The 14,429-nt window shown below is 40.4% G+C and overlaps 1 long non-coding RNA gene across 1 annotated transcript in view; it reads right to left on the bottom strand.

Moving 5' to 3' along the window:
• Positions 1 to 6,240: 6,240 nt before the first annotated feature.
• LOC102770681 overlaps positions 6,241 to 14,429 on the bottom strand; it is a 212,988-nt gene continuing 204,799 nt past the window's right edge. The window contains exon 3 of the long non-coding RNA XR_435791.1: positions 6,241 to 6,368. This is a non-coding gene — a long non-coding RNA (uncharacterized LOC102770681). The remainder of the gene's footprint in view (positions 6,369 to 14,429) is intronic.

Genomic DNA, 14,429 nt, shown 5'->3' with positions numbered 1-14,429 from the left:
CTCCCCCTCATGATTTGTACTATGTTCACTATGGTGTGATTATAGAGCTGATGTGTGTTGACTGTGCAACCTTCTAACTGGTCTGATGAAGAATTGGGATTTGACGACCTCTGAGAAACTTGTACTGTGGATGTTTAGATCTGAGATAAGGGTGGATTTAAAGGCAATGATGGTGAACCTGAAATCTTATTTTGTCATATCAATAACACTGAAAAAAGTAATATTGTAAATTTGTCATGGCTAAAACGCTGAAAGCCAAATGGCATTAGCAATAAAAGAAAGATAGTTAACAAATCATTGCCTCATAGGCAGGTTAACTGGCTGATGTCAAGGAAATTTTTATTGGACATGTAAGCCATGATTTTATATCAGTGAATCAAATTCAATGGATTGATGTTGAATTTAAATATTTTTGTGAAGTAAAAAGCAGCTTGTAATTTTTAAACCTCTACTTGATGTTTTAACATAACCTTTCTAGGTAAGGTACTTGCCCAATTGCTTGTCAGAAACCCTCTCTGCCTTACATGCCATATATATATATACATTTTGCATGAAGAGAGAATGAGGTGAGGAGGAATGGGAAGTAAGGGGTAGTTTGCTAAAAGAAGATATTCTGGATTTAGTAGCAGATCTCTCAGTTTTGCTTAGAATATCTAGAAAGGAGTATAGGTGTTGAGGCAACACTCATCCACTGATGGATGATACCCTCAAATCACTGGGCTAAAGGTGGTTTAGGTACAATGTATACAAGTACAGGTTGCTTGAACTTTGAGCCTGCGAATGTGAAGGACAGCCTGGAATATTCTTTTATAAATTACCTGACAGAGATCTTTAATGACTTCATGCAGTAAGTTTCAGAAAATTGTGTTATAGTTACCTCTAAGTTATCTGGGGATGGGAAGAATAGAAAGAGCTGGACAGCAACATTTGTTGAACAGAGAAATATAATGAGGACTGTTGGGGTTAAACATGAAGAAGGAAAAAGAACGTTGCCTTTGTGGTGCTTATGAGCCCTTGATAGAAAATAGATCAAGTATCTGCCATTCAAAAACTTACAACTCAAGACTTCTCTGCTTGCATCGAAGCTAAAATCCTATCACTAGAAAACATTTTTGAGTTTAGAGATCTTTTCAATCTTTCACATCTTAAAAAAAAATAAAGTGAAGATCTGGTAGAATATGGACCACATCAGAGAGTGAAGCCTTCTAGAGTGGATTCCTGGCTGGACCCATTTTGTATCCATTCATTCTTTTTCTCAAAAAATGCAGAGAGAACACTTCACATATATGAATCCCGGAGATTGCAACAGAGGAATCTGCTTCAGAAACCATCCACTCTCGTGCAAGAAGACAGGCATGGGAAGAGGGATACTTCCAGGGGAGAAGAGGGAGAGAGGAAGTGGGAGATCATGGGTACTGATTTGGAGTTCTGCTCAAACAGAAGGATCTCCATTAGAGTGTGAGGTGGAAAATGACTTGGAGAGGCTGGTGGGGACAGGAAGGCCATGAAAATAGAGAAGCAACATGCATTGTTTCATTTGCATATGTGAGAGAGTGGTCATTCAAAACAGAATTGACCTTTATATTAAAACTAGAGGACCAATGCACAAAATTCATGCAAGAGTAGGCCTTTCTTCCCCAGCTGCCGGCACCGGCTTACCTCTGGCACCCAGGACCCGGGCTTCCCTCGCAGCCCCGGCTTTGTCCGGAAGGTCGTCTGGAAGGACATTTGGAAGGATGTCCCATCTAATTAGCACATTATGCTTTTATTATTATAGATTCAGCAGTAGACAATCATCAAAGGATCCCAATATTTGGGGGTAAAAGTTTGATAATAGGATATTTCATAATCTCAGAGTATCTCCCCACATTACTTACTAATTGCAAAGGGGGGGGGGACGAAATTTATAGTGGACAAATCTTATTGATACCACCTTAATAAGGCAATCAAAATTAACATAACTAATATATGCACCTTCCAATAATGATGCATGTCTGATGTCAAGGAAATTTTTATTGGACATGTAAGCCATGATTTTATATCAGTGAATCAAATTCAATGGATTGATGTTGAATTTAAATATTTTTGTGAAGTAAAAAGCAGCTTGTAATTTTTAAACCTCTACTTGATGTTTTAACATAACCTTTCTAGGTAAGGTACTTGCCCAATTGCTTGTCAGAAACCCTCTCTGCCTTACATGCCATATATATATATACATTTTGCATGAAGAGAGAATGAGGTGAGGAGGAATGGGAAGTAAGGGGTAGTTTGCTAAAAGAAGATATTCTGGATTTAGTAGCAGATCTCTCAGTTTTGCTTAGAATATCTAGAAAGGAGTATAGGTGTTGAGGCACAATTATTACCCTCACCTGTTATGGAACTTGTGCCACTTGGTGTTGAGCATGAGGACCACCCTGTCTCAAGATACTTTCCTCTAGCAATGCAGCCTCCCAGCATCCCAGCATCCTAGCATCGTTTGTTGAACAGAGAAATATAATGAGGACTGTTGGGGTTAAACATGAAGAAGGAAAAAGAACGTTGCCTTTGTGGTGCTTATGAGCCCTTGATAGAAAATAGATCAAGTACCTGCCATTCAAAAACTTACAACTCAAGACTTCTCTGCTTGCATCGAAGCTAAAATCCTATCACTAGAAAACATTTCTGAGTTTAGAGATCTTTTCAATCTTTCACATAAGTTTTTCTAATAGACTAGCATGGGGATAAAATCGAGTTCTGATCATCCCCCCAGAATGTTCCATGTAGCTCTTGTGTAGCTTAAGTTAGCCACTAGAGAACACAGTTCCCTGAGAGGCTGCATAACATAAGGGCGTTGGATTAAACAAGTTCCAACAGTAACCCTTCAGGAATATCAGTACACACACACACACACACACACACACACACACACTTTAAGAAAGGCTTGTCTTTAATCCATCAAGGTTAACTGTAATGTGCAATAAATTGTAAACAATTTTACTGCATTTTATTCCAGCTTGAAAGTTCTATGATTATATTTTATACGCCTTTCTTGTTTATAATTGTATGTCTATGGCAATTCACTTATTATTTCCTAGGGGGTATCACTTTCCCTGACCTAGTGTGTTTTAAGGGAGGCTGAAATATTACACTTTAAAGACAAACACAATCTGAGCAATTGAACACCAGGGGCAGCTGCTGTGCAGGTGCTGGTTTGGGGAGTTCTGAGACCCAGGCCTCTTGAAGGGGGGTGCACATACATTGAGCTGAGACCCCCCAGAGGATGAAGACTTGATTCATTATCAGATCAATAATCTGCAAACTGTGAATAAGCAGGGAATCGAGTCTGTTGGCTTTTTAGTCCATTGTGGAAACAAGGGTCATTATGTGGACTCCAAGTGTGTTCTGGTCCAGTGAGTCAATAATTCCCATCATATCATGGAAAATGCATTGCCCCTATAGGCTGTGGAATGCCTGGGGAATGTTCTTCAGTAATAAGGCCTTATGCATAGTAGATTATGCATTAACTTGAAGTCTGTGCTGGGACCTAACTGGTAAATAATACACAGTCAGTTACATTATACCTGCTAGTGCCTAACCGTATGCTCTGGAGAAACAGAGAAGGCTTTGCAAGCATTTCAAGTAGACTCAGGCAGGGGAGAAGTACAAAGAGTCACTCCGGTCAAAGATCCATGTGGCATTTACTGATGTGAATGTTTCTAGACTCTTATTGGAGGAAAGGGGAAAGAAAGAAGAGATGGAGGCATGAAACAAGGGAAGAGGAAGGTAGGAAGGAAGGATGGAGAGAGGGAGAAAAAGAAACCTGATAGTGCACATGTGCGTGTGTGTGTGCGTGTGTGTGTAGTTGAGTTCAAGGTTGGAATCAACATCTAAAATGGAAAATTTAGCTATAATACTTAATTGGGTTACTAATAATAGCTTGAGCAGCAGTCTTCAAACAATAAAGAGAAGAATTTTTGTTAAGATATTGACTCTAGTGAGTGTAAATATGAATAGAGTTAGAACTGGGGCAGGGAGCAATCATACAGACATAAGAGAAATCACACATTTCATAACAGAAAGTATTCTAGGGCAGTTGTAAACACCTCTGGTATTGCCCAAAACAAACAAACAAACAAACAAACCAAAAACCTGGAAATGCCCACAATGTTTTCTTAATAATAACTAACATTTGCAAAGCCCCTTATAATTTACGAGGCATTTTACAGCAATTACCACAGTTAATTCCCACAATAACCCTGTGAGTTTAAATATTAGACTTCCTAGTTCACAGCTGAGGGGACTGCGGCCCAGGGAAGTTAAGTGGCTTTTGCCAAGGCCACTCAGGAGTCAGCCATAAAACCAGAACCAAAGCCAGACCTTGTGACTATGGATTGCCCCGCTATCTCAGCCTCTCTGCCTTCATATCCATGGATCCCTCTTCAAACAGTTATTTCTGGAAGGTAGAGATCAATTACCTGGAGGACAGAGACCTGCCAGCCACAAGTCCATGGGCACCCAAAGCTATTCTTACAACCAACACAGAACTTGGGCTTCAAAGTCCAGAATTTCAATATATATGTATTTTTAAAGGCAAAAATACATGTTGCTTCCCCCTACACACATATGCAATTCCTGTTAGTATTTCTAATTTGTATATAATAAAACTTTGCTACCATAATTAAAATTAAAAATTAAAACTTCATGAGTTGCTGAGCGTCAGGTCATAAAATGTGACTGCTTGTGGACATTCATTCTGAGTAGCATAAGATGGGGCTGAAGGTAGTGCAGGTGGACGGTTGGGATTGTTGCAACATCCTGGTGGAAGGGATGGGCCACATGCTGTGAGGGAAATGGTGATGAGCAGGTAACTATTCTGCTCTTGAAGGATCTTGCACCCTATTGAGAAACACACCTGCACACGCAGAACAAGGAGAAAACACAGGTGGGGAGAGTGAGCAAGTGTGTGCTCTGTTTAGGGATCAGGGAGTGAGCCAGGTGATTAACCAAAGGGTTCACCTTGGAAGGCAGTGGAAAAGGAACCTGGAGACAGAGAAAGATGGAAACCTGAGAGGTTGGATTTTATACTGAGAACATTGAAGTATCGTGGTGAGTGGCAGAGTGGGCAGGGGCATAGTAAAATGTATTTAGGGGAGGCAAATGTGGGAACATAGGGAATCAATCCGACAGGAAATGTTGGAGAGCGGAGAGACCTGTTACAAAGATCTGGTAGTATTTTGAGGTAAAAGAGTATTAACATAGAAATACAAGTAAAAGGCAATTACTATCATTACTAGAGGCCCGATGCACAAAATTTGTGAAAGGGGTTTGGCCCTCGCAGCCCTGGCCAGCCGGCCCTCACAGCCCTGGCTGGCCTTTGCAGCCCCTCGCAGCCCCGACTTCATCCAGAAGGTCATCCAGACGGTCTTCTGGAAGGTCATTCTGCTGTTCGGTCTAATTAGCATGTTAGCTCTTTATTATATAGTATTATTAATGCTACGATATTGATAAGAAGTATCCCAGAACTCTTTCTGAATTGCCTTGAGTTGCTTTCCTCAAGATGGGTTTTGAGGAATACTGTGCCTCTGGATATCAACAGGTGTTCAAAAAATAAGCTGTGATCAAAATGTATGGAAGTGAAGGGGTTAGTAATAGCCACCTTTCACGGCTATGGTGAAGGGGAAATGAGAAAGTATATGAAAAGGCCTGGTACACAGAACACATTCCACAAAAACTAGTCCCTTTCTTCCAACACGATTTCCATTTATTGTAATAATACCCCCCATATCTATGCCTATATGAACCCATATCAATATCATCTAATATATAGGTGTGTATGTATATGTGCATACTTATGTATGTATGTGTATATGGGTGTTCTCACTTAGGCACATTCATACCCACATATTTAATCATACTTATATGAACATGCACATGTGTCACCCAGGAATACCTTCAATGTAGGATTAAACCTAAGGAGGTATGAAATACCCACATACACCAACTTCAGTCCCTATGGCACTCTATCGAAGGCCTTGCCTAAGAGATGTGTGAAAGCTGATGCTAACCCTGTGTTCTGCTTGGTAACAGTACCCATGGGTGCCACAGATGTGTCCTAGTGCCATCTAGTGGGGAATCCCATTTTCTACCCCCTGGTGCCTCCTTGTGCTGACTCCAGCCATTGCCCCACTCACCATTTTACAGGCTGCTTCCATCACCCTAAGAAACAGCAGGGCTAAATGAGTTCCTCTGTGTTTCTCAGGCTTTTTCCTGTTTTCCTTCTGGGTGTTCCTGGACATGAGTACATCTCATTGAAATATTTCCACCTCTACCTACAGACAAAGGAAAGGCTCAGAGCACCTCAGTCCACTGTGCCAACAGGACGTGAATGACTGTGAGTACATAAATCATTTCTAAGTCCATGTCTTCAGGATCTAGAAGGAAAATTCTATATTGTATAATAAAAGCATTTTGCGTTCTCTAAATTTAGGAATACTTTATATATGTATAATTCTTTCTTTAGCTCAATGAGAACTTTGGCTCACAAAGAGATGCTACGGGCCAATCGTTTCAAGGAGATGAGATGGTTTGGGTCTTGGTTTGTCTGTGAAGAAAGCCATGTTGGTTATAGAAACTGCTACACATCGATTAACCCATGGAATTCAATCCTAATTTTCTTTAGCTAGTGGATTTAATGCATCAAAAAGACTAAGAGCAGTGGAGAAAAACCAGGTCATTAGAGCTGTGTCTATGTGGCCAATGCACTTTGAAAGTTCTTTAACCCATTCAAAATCTTAAAGGTCACTGAGAAACATGGTAGTGGATGAAATGAAGACCTAAATGCATAAGTTCAAATCTTACTGGTTGGTAAATTAGGCCAAATAACTAGTAAATAGTATTAAAAATCAGTTGAATCACTATCAGTATTCTACTGAAGTGATCAGTTAAATCAATTGTCATGTTCTGACTGTCCATCTGACAACAAACTATGTATAAGCTGGGGCGGAGTGGGAATGCCAGTCTGGGTCCTCTCTTGTTCCTCCCTTTGCCCATGTTCTCTGCCCAGGGCCCTGAGACTTTGGGATTGGCCTGATTGATTTCCCCCTGCTTCATGTCAGTTAGACACTGCTAGTGCTGAGTACGTTATCTTTATGTTCCATAAATGTGGTAGAGCCTTCCGCCTATGAGTTCCCCACCTCCAGGATAAAAAGAAAGGTGAAAGCAGAGAAAGGGTAAATATGAATGATAGAGAAAGACAATATGAGGTTTACTGCTGGTATGGATTTGACCCGAGCTTCCTACTACTAAGTCAATGTCAGATCTTATGGAAGTAGACAGGAATTCAGACCAGAGGTAAGTAGGTTGTTCTACTCTCTTTGTGTACGTAATGAAAATTGTATGAATTTACTCAGCCTGCCTCACATCGTGAGAACATACCTCATGTGAAAGGGTTGGGTTTGTTTTGGCAAAGGTTGAATGCCCCAGTTTGCCTTCCTGCTCCTTTGTTTAAGGGACAAGTGACGCTCATGCGACCTATCTTGCCAGAAATCAGCATCTCAGCCTCTGGGCTGGGGAGATAGAGAAGGAGGAAATGAAAGCGCCACATTTTTATTATGCTTGAAGTTACTTATTTGCAAAGTGGTTCTTCATCCACTTACTCGATCTGTTCCTCTCCATAGCTTCTCAGTTCTGCTGTCTTTGTTGCAAGGGTGCATTTTGTATGTAATATTTCTTGCCACTGTTTAGGAATCATTGTGACTACATTGCTCTTTATCGATAATTTCATGTAGCACAATCCATCACCGTGTTGGATGTTGGGGCAGGGAGAAGGGCATTACTTTGTCTTTCACTGGGTGTGCAGACAGCTCTCTTGTATCGATTGCTTGGCTCACATGTTCGTTAGATGATGATTTGCACTTTTCCTGTATTGTGTTTATCCAGATTGTGTTTCAGATGTGTCTGCAACATATCATCATGAACAACAAACATTTATCGAACACTTGTGGGCTGTGGATCAGGCTCCAGGCTAGGTCTTTGGGATAATAAGAGGAATTTAATGTGATTCCTACCCTGGAGAATTTTATTATCCATTGGACTATGTTTGTTTTATGATTTTTAAAAAAAGATACCTAACAGCTTATGCTGAGTGATTGCTGCAAGCAATAAATTCTCTTGGAGTTCAGACATGGGAGTAATGGGTGAGGGCTGGGACTGGTCAGGGAAGGCTTCATGAAATGCGAGTAGCTTCTTAAAGGATGGGAAGGATATTTTTATGGGATACTGCATATAGAGTTTCTGAATACCATTGTGCCAGATTTTTTAAAAATGTAATGCCTATATCTTTAAACTGCAATTGCCTCATTAATTATTTATGAGCTAAGACAGAGAATCAATATTCACCTGCTTTCCACAGTGTTTTTTTTGCAGAGTTCTATTGTTAACAGCCTTGCACACCTCGTCATACAGGGCAAGAAAAAGCCAGGCAGTCTGTTCACTTTCTCATTAAGACTTCCCTGGTCTAGTTGCCAACTTTTCAGATTGTCTTTTGCTTTGTATAGAATCTTTCTCCCACTGGAAACTCCAATAAGAAAAAAAAAAGTATATTCCATGACTTCTTAAAGCAAAGTGGGTTTCAAGGTAAGAGAAGAGGGAAGAAAAAAATGTGACTTTCTTGTCAAAGTTGCCTCACTGAATCTTCAGGAGAATGCAGGCTTGACCCTGGAGAGGATATTCATTACCCAAGGGAAATATCCATTTATGAGAGGTTCCAGGAGTTTCCATTCTAAGAGAGAGATGTTCAAACATTTTTGAAGAATGAAAACTTTGCTTATTACTTTTGCAGGACTCTATTGGTCCAGGTAGATACTTACCTCAGCTTATTGACAGAAAGGTTGGCAGGAAGACTGTCATGGCCAGCAGTGTTCATATTCTAGGGACTAAGCCCTGTGAGTTTCATAATACTCGTGCTTTTTCCAGAACTCTCTCTCTCTCTCTCTCTCTCTCTCTCTCTCTCTCTCTTTCTCTTTCTCTTATGTTATTTTTTTAATCTCTCTGTTTTGTCATTTATTTTGGCTTTGGTGGAATGAATGGCAAAGAGGAAATGAAATTTGCATTTTCTTCCTTTTGGTTCTTCATGTAGTGTATATTTAGGGGTACCTATTACACATAGAGCATAGAGCATGCCACAGATCTCAGATTACAATCTACTTTAAAAAAAAAACAGGTTAAAAGTGGTGAATATTTACACACTTTAAGTTAAATGGGTCAAAAATAAAAATAAAAGGATACATTTGGTTTTTATACCTACAAATTTCAATTTTCTTGATCCTACCAATTTAAATTTTCCAATGAAAGGCAATTAAATCTTTTTTCTTTTCGAATAGTTTCTTAGGTGTAAGTTGGTCAAACTTGGACAATATTTAGTGGATTTGAAGTATAAATGCTCAATCAGGGATATTACCCTTTCTCAAGAAGCACCTCTATGTTCCTTCCCAAGATGGTTGGATGCATGGCATGCCCTCTGGTGGTAAGGCAGGCTGCCCTGTGTGCTGTTTTCCCTGCTGTCCACCAGAGAGAGGCTGGGGTGGTCTGGTTCCTAAACAATTTGTACTGTTATCTTCCACATGGCTAATCTCACCTGCGGTTGTTGCTGGTGTGGGTATTATGCTGTTGCTCACACCATCAATATACATAGTCATCAAATAGTATGTCTGTGGAGAAGTCCTGCATTTGTTATCCTTCCCTTCTGACTCAGGATTTCAGGGGCTCAGCACCTCCGTGAGTCCACAGAGAATTCAAGTGAATTTAAGAGACCCCTACATACAATACATGCTTCATGTGGAATCAGAGCTCTTGGTCTCATACTTTTCTAAGATTTCCTCCTAACCATATGGGCTACAGAGAGGCAGAGTAGCAGTGTGGGGGTTCCAGAAAACCTAGTCTAGTGTTTCAGTCAAGTAACTCCCACCTTTGGTCTGGGTAAGTCCCAAGAAAGTCCAGGCCTTTCAGATTCTCAGAGAACCTGACTCTATTCCTACCCTGGGGGCATCCACACAAAATCCTTCTCCTCTTCCTTGTCTGGGAATGCTTTCTCCTCAACTTCCCTGGTGGGGACTCCCCTATTGTCTCTATTCTGTGACAATGCTGTGAGTTAGGGTAAAATTCTGCCATTGACTTTGCCAAGCTTGGTGGCTTCAGATTTGATAAGGGGAGCTTTTGGAATTTAGAAAACGCTTTTGCTTTTGACCACACCTGGCTTTCCAAACCTTTCTGTACTATGGACTCGAAACCCAATTTTTCCTGTTTTTCTTTTAATCCTACTTTAAAGATCTGAATCATCCCCAAGCAATGGATGCCTCTAACCAGAGAGGGGGAGTGCATAAAAATACATACAAATATAGTATATTAGCCACTTTACAATGTCTGCTTAAAACTGTAAGGGGCCAGACTCTGAATAGTTTCTAGAGTGCAATTGTAGGAGGAGTCCAAAAGTTCGACCACAGTGGGTTGGATCAATCCGGGATGGCTTCTCGGGCAGTGGGGCTTCATCTGGCTCTCAAGGATGGAAGAATTAAGGTGGTTGTGAAGAATAGGGAATAGATCCACAATTACAATTAAAATAATCTTCCTCCATACTCCCAGAGCTGTGTATTTTAACTCACTCACAGCTCTCAGAGCACAGTTATTACTGTCTCCAACTTACTCATGGCTGTGTATTCCTGTAACACTATAAACTCCTTGAGCACAGGGACTGAAACTTTCTGTATTTGGCCCAGCCAGTGTGACTCAGTGGTTGAATGCTGACCTATGAACTAGGAGGTCATAGTTCGATTCCTAGTCAGGTACATGCCCAAGTTGTGGGCTCGATCCCCAGTGTGAGGCATGCAGGAGGCAGCCAATCAGTGATTCTCATTGATGTTTCTATCTCTCTATCCCTCTCCCTTCCTCTCTGAAATCGATAAAATGAATAAATAAACTTTCTGTAATTGTATCTCTAATATCACTTAGCCCTGTGCTTGTATACATGAGACCTTCATGCATATTTAAAATTTAAGAACATGTTAAAAACAGAATTTTTAAATTATTTTACCTTAGCTCTCCCTTTTAAAACTGCTGTATTACTTTATCTCCTGTATTAAAGAAAAATAATTTCAAAAAGGATATCTGAATAGAGATTTTATATTCTTCAAAAGCTGGTTACTCAGATACTCTTTTATCTTCTTGATATCCCACCATCTTATCTATGGGATTTCCATATGATGGTTGCCCCAAGGTGTCATTTTTTATTGTGGTAAACTGTACATAATATGAAAATGACCATTTTAACCATTTTTAGTGTACACATGAGTGGCTTTAAGTACTTTCACATTGTTTTGCAGCCATCACCATGATCTCCAGAAATTACTCATTTTCCCAAATTGAAACTCTATACTCATCAGACATAACTCCGCATCCCCTCTCCCCTCAACCCCTGGCAACCACCATGCTATTTCTGTCTCTGTGAATTTGACTACTGTACGTACTTCGTGTGGGCTGGTGCCTTACAACATTTGTCCTTTGTGTGTCTGGCTTATTTTACTTTGCATGATGTCTTCAAAGTTCATCCCTGTTATAATATATGTCAGAATTTCATTTCTTGTTAAGGCTGAATATTATTTTATTGTATATATTGGCCACTTTTGTTTATCTAATACCTCAAGTTTGTGATGAAAATAAAATGCTCATTACCATTCAATGGGCATCTACATATACCTATGAGTATTTTTTTGGTGACTTGATTCTCTTTATTTTGTGATGTATTTGATCATTTGACCCAAAGGCTTAAATGTGGTCCTTTCTATAAAGAATGTGCCATGTGGTACCTCCAGAAATAGCACTTCCTCTAAGACAGTTAATAGTAGTTACAGGGTCAAGTGACTTGGATTTTTTTAAAGAAAAATAAAAAATATTTTTATTTTATTCCTTTGAGGTTTCTTCTGTCAGTCATTAAAGTGGCCAGAGACATCAGGCTGATGCTCCTCAGACCACTAATTCTAACAGCTCCTTTCTACGAAAGGGTGTAAGGGCGGTCAAAGATGTATGAGCATTTCTTCCAGTGGCATTCCTTATAGGTTCCCATGGTACGCAAACATTTTAAAATATCTGAGAAGTCTTGCTGCTTTAAAAATAAATAAATAAAAAGCTTAATTTATTTCCCCCCCAGCATTTTCATGCACATCTAAACTCCGAATTATTATTAGTTGTTATTTTGTTAATAATTTGAAATATTCTGTGTTAAAACAAGGTAAAATTGTTAAGAAGATAAGAAAAGTGAGAGCATCCAAAAAAGTGGGGAAGTAGGTTCTTTCAGAGCCTTGAGATGAGTGGATTGTGACACAGAAACAAATAAATATTCCTTGATTTTCTCCTAATTAGGACAAAGGCCCTTAGAGTCATAGTCAGAGAATTCATTTGTTATGTGTTTAAAAAATCCTTCAGCTAAACTCAAGAATTTATCCTGTGTCCACATGAAGGACATCGAAAGATAGATGTAGTAAACAGTTTTAATATCCTTTGTTTGAATGTTTGTGGAAGGCATAGCAATGCTATTTAAATCCATTTGTTTCTTTAAATAAATGCATAAAAATTTATTGAAATGAAAGATTGTTTAAATAATTTTCTTATAGTCTTTTGATCTGTGAGGCAATGAATAAGTACAGCCAGTTAAGTTCTTTATCAGAAGCATGTTCACTACAAAGCGCTGAGGTTCAGCCATGATTCCCCCCCCCCCGCCCCCCCCATTGTAGATGCTAGTGAGTAAGAGGTAAAAGGTAAAGGAAATTTTCTCGGGTTGAGTTGGGAGGTGAGGGTGGAGTGTCAGTGAAAACTTCACATGGAATGACCTTAAAGGTAAATCCTAGGAGGAGAAGGCTAGCCAAGTGAAGTGAGGCATGGGGAAGGTGTCCAGGGAGCTTAGGGGAACTGTAGGCATTTCAACAGAGTGGAGTGCAATGTAAAAATTGAGGTTGGATAGCTGATACTCTCACAGTAGGGTGAGTGTGAAGTGAGCATATATTTTTTTACTGTTTTCCAAGGAAACAACAAAGCTCAGAACTTCGATTAAGATAAGGGGCCAAGGGGAGAGGATAGAAAGCATAGCTTGGTTTGGGTTCGCTTAGAGAGCTTAACATTCCCCATCGCCTGAGTGGAGAAACACGAGGCTGGGCGCTGACATTCACTGACTCTGAGCTGGAACATCCTTTCTGTGGTTCTCAGTCTTCTCATTTACTTCACAGGAAAGGATTTGGACTGTATGAACTTTTAAGACCCTGCCAGGTCAGTTGGTTGCTACTTATCTTTCTGTCTGACAAGTATGTAAACTGATTATCAGCTCCATCTGGCCTCAGTGCTGACCCCAGTTTTGGAATGCAAAACTCTGTATTTGGCTCAGGTCCTATCTGTGAAGAATTGCAGGCTGATCACCAAGGCTTAAATGTGAACAACGGAATATTGGTGCAAAGTCACCATACTGATACTGGCATGTGAGAAATACAGACAGCTCTTATTTAAGGAGAGGGCGTTTGGACTGCAGTGTGGAGAAAAGCTTCCCAGAACTGCAGGGATTTGAACTGAATTGTGAGGATTCTTGTGATTAACATAGACAACGACAGGGTAAGGACATGGAGAGGGGGTTCAGCACCAACTGGAGGGGGTTGTGAACAAGAGTGCAGAGGTGAGAAAGGGGAGTTTATCTCAGAGAGAGACACTCAGGCCTGCAGAGGTCAGCTACTGCCCTTCTGAATAGCGCTGCACACTATCTATCTCTTTTAAATGTTCCAGACCATTTTTATCCCATTGTTTGACACTTCTTATGTCACCAGCTGGGGATCAACCTCCCCAGGAGTTAGTCCTACTCATAAGAAGCAGTTTTTTATAGACTTGAATAGTGTAAGATCGTCTCCTCTTTGTGCCCCTGCACTCCCCATTGACCCTGAGCTGAGGTCACTGAAAACCCTTTCCTTCCCTTTGAGTCCCCGACAGGGCCTCAGACAACCCATCTGGACTAACACTGCATGAGGAGCACGTGAGGGCTGTCATCTCTGTCATCGCACTCCTCATCACCAACCGTCATGGGCAACCCGATGACATGCCAAGTAGTGCTAAGGCTTTTACTGTCATTGTTTTATTTACTCCTTCCAATAGTGCTGTGAGATTGGTTCTATATTATTTATGTCCAGTTTTCCAAATGAGAAAGTAATAGCTAGAAATGTTCAGTGGCCTGTCTAATGTCACACAGGGAGTAACTGGTAGAGCACGAACTCAGACCCTGGTCTCTGACTGCAGGGAGCTCACAGTCACTGTGAGGCCACAGAGGATGGACATCAGGACAGGGAACAACCCTGCCATTATACAGAATAGCCAAATCTTTGTTAATTGATGTGAGATCCCTGTTCTCCCTTTCTTGATGGAGTATT

Source organism: Myotis davidii, unplaced genomic scaffold, assembly GCF_000327345.1.
Source record: "Myotis davidii unplaced genomic scaffold, ASM32734v1 scaffold259, whole genome shotgun sequence".
In the NCBI taxonomy this organism is placed as follows: Eukaryota; Metazoa; Chordata; class Mammalia; order Chiroptera; family Vespertilionidae; genus Myotis; species Myotis davidii.
The sequence above is the reverse complement of the archived record's forward strand: the minus strand, read 5'-3'. Positions and strand labels throughout refer to the sequence as shown.